General features: G+C 44.4%; 1 protein-coding gene across 3 annotated transcripts in view; it reads left to right on the forward strand.

The window, feature by feature from the left end:
- The window catches only part of FBXW11 (F-box and WD repeat domain containing 11), a 70,545-nt gene that overhangs the window by 41,090 nt on the left and 26,461 nt on the right, over positions 1-2,994 (forward strand). The window lies entirely within an intron of this gene.

Here is a 2,994-nt window from a genome sequence, read left to right on the forward strand (position 1 = left end):
TGGAGATCTTGCAGAGCTGTGTGGACACAATCCTGTGCCATGTGCTGTGGGATGGCCCTGCTGGGCAGGGAGGTGGGATCAGATGAGCCACTGTGGGCCCTTCGAACCTGACCCACTCTGTGATTCTGTGATAGGTTGTTCTTGTGTTTTTGAACACGACTCTTTGGTACTAAATTCTAAAATAACTGTTACATGAGTTCCTGTTAGAATGTGGTGTGTGCCCTGTTCACATCTGGAACCTTCACAATCATAAGTGCTTTACTCAGCAGACCTGTTTGTTCATTTTAACCATCCATGTCCTCCACTTTCATAATGAATTAATTTGTTGTCTTGGTACCTAAGGCTTCATAATTTTAGATTGACTCTTGAAAGGGACCTTACAATGATTATATTTTCTGCAAAAACCTTGAGAACTGTTTCAGATCACATGGCATCACAGTAAGATAAATACATCCCAAGTGAACAGCATCTAGAATCTTGGAGCTGTTTTGACTAGCAAGACTGGGATGTGGCAGACTGGCAGGCCACTGTTCCACTGGATTTAAAATGCCCTGGTATTTTCCTCAGACTGCTGATGTAGGAGGTGGGGCAGCTTAAAGCTGCTCTGAGACATGGTGGTGTTAAGAGAGAATTTGCCTTTTTGGAAGTGGTGAGATTTGAGACCCACCAGTTATTTGGACATTGTTACATTTCAGTTATTTGAATCTGTTATTATGACTGGTGTTGAAAAATTTGTATAAACCCAGTTTACATTGTAGGAGCTTTCACCATCCTTTAAAGCCTTTTTTTAGTTCTCTAAATTATGTAGAAGAAATGAATAAATGAATAAAACTACATGTATTGGCTTCTCCTTTCTGTTGCTGTTCATTTCTACCAAGGCCATGCCAAATTTAGCATGCAGTGGAGGACTGTATGAACACACTTTCTTAATTCCTTCAGAAATTAACAGGAGTTCCTTTCGTTTTCCAGGACTATTTGAAGCCTAAAGTAGGCTGTCATGAGATAAAGTGGAAAATTAAAAAGGTCGTCATCTCCTGCTTTGACAGGTTCTTTTCATGCTTGGCCAACTTGTGTATGTTACTCATGAAAATGGAGTTATTCAAGATCTCAGGTTCAGGGGAGTTTTGGGGAAAGCAAAATTGCAGGTCCTTTGAAATAAATAACAGACTTAGGAGTGACTTTTTGTGGGACCCAAGATGCTGTAGTTAGAACATGGACAAGAAAAGTTTGATTGCTGTTTAAATTTAGTGCAAGCACATTATTGAAGTGGTTTCTGTGTATGGACCTTTGCTCAACTGCAATCCTGTTTTTAAACCAGGCACCCGCAGCAGGAGACGAGGTCTGGGCAGAGGCAAACACGTGCAGTGTTCACCTGGTTGGTGTCCTCATTGGTCTGTGCTGGCAACTCACTGCAATAATCCTATTTATTGTCGTGTTTATTTCTTGTGCCAGTTCCAGCTGAAGTGCCCAGTGCTCCTGGAGAAGTATTAACTGAGAGCTGTGAAATAATCTCTTGTAGCACGTTGCCTTATGTAGTCCTGGATCAACAGGCCAGGCCCCCCTTCTGGCAGTCTGGAATGTGCTGGGGTGCTGAGAGCATTTCATACCTAAATGTGACCCTACTGTGGTATGAAAGGATCACAGGGGTTACCAGGCTGCCTCTGGGATCTTCAAAGGGAATGTTGGTGTGTCCCTAGTCCCCAGACAGTGGGGCCTGGAGCAGCCTGGCCTAGTGGAAGGTGTCCCTGCCCATGGAATGAGATGAGCTTTGAGATCCCTTCCAACCCAAACTGTTCTGGGGTTCTGTGGTAGCTCTTGGTTGTTGACCAACATCCTGATGCTGGAGGTGGAATCACAGCGTTGGAGCTCCCAGGTGGATGTTCCTGGGATGAGTACTGGCCAAAGGCTTTTGCTCGGAGTCATGTCCTGTTACCTGGGGGTTCTCCTGTGGTTCCCTGCTGAGCTCACTCTGATGGGCAGTGCCCAAACTCACACCTCTGTGCCCTGAGAGTGGGAGAGCAGCAGCTGCAGGAAAGATGCCAAGATAATATCCATTTGTATGGCTGTTGTAAATACATTGGGAAATCTTTGGGAAGCTAACCTAAGTCTATTTTGCACTGGAATTTAGGATGCAGAAGCTGCACTGTTGCCCCTCTTGATTTGAGAGTTACTCAACTGCTACTGATCCTGAGGGTTCTTAACTGGTTCTCATACTAGAACCAGTTGCATCCATTGGCTCCTCAATATATCCTTTATGGAATGTTACAATCTGAGTTGCTCAACTTGAAGTTGTTTAAAAAAAATTACTGCTTTTGATTTTTTTTTTCCCTCTTGCTGAGGTGAAGCCTCAACCCCCCCCAGTCTCTGGTGTAAGTAGTTCAGGAATAATTTCACTAAGTATGGATCTAGGAACAGTAATCCCTGAATTGGGATAAGAGCCTTGGATGTTAGAGCACCATTTGCAGTTAACAAATAACTGTCCAACTCATTATTTCCCCTCCCTACATCAGGCTGCAGGGCATGGTGCCTTTGGCATATGCTCTGCCACTTGAATCCTGAGGAAAATTAAGGAGTGGATTTGGCACCAGCAGATTCTTAAAAGGGCTTAAGTAGAAAAGATGTCCTTGTGTTTGGTGCAAGAAAGTGTCTGCAGAATCTGTGCTCGCACTTTCAGTGCTCTGTGTCTGTTTCTGTGGTGCCCTGTATCGTTTGAGCCGAATTACCTGGTGTTACATGTGAGGGAATGGTCAAAGAATCAATAGTTTAATTTGTTACTACTGCTGCTTAGTAAAGTGTGTGCTGGAAGATGACCGTGTGCTGGGAGATTGTGTGCTCAAAGTGTCCCAGGTTCTGTGCCCAGAAGTAGCAAAATGCATTCTGCTGCTTGTGCACTCTGCTGAATTTTGGGTTCACAGAACCACATAGAATGGTTTGAGTTGGAAGGGACCTTAAAGGTCATCCAGTTCCACCCCCTGCCATGGGCAGGGACACCTT

The sequence above is a fragment of the Manacus vitellinus genome, unplaced genomic scaffold (genome assembly GCF_001715985.3).
Source record: "Manacus vitellinus isolate BGI_N305 unplaced genomic scaffold, ASM171598v3 scaffold_25_pilon, whole genome shotgun sequence".
Taxonomy (NCBI): Eukaryota; Metazoa; Chordata; class Aves; order Passeriformes; family Pipridae; genus Manacus; species Manacus vitellinus.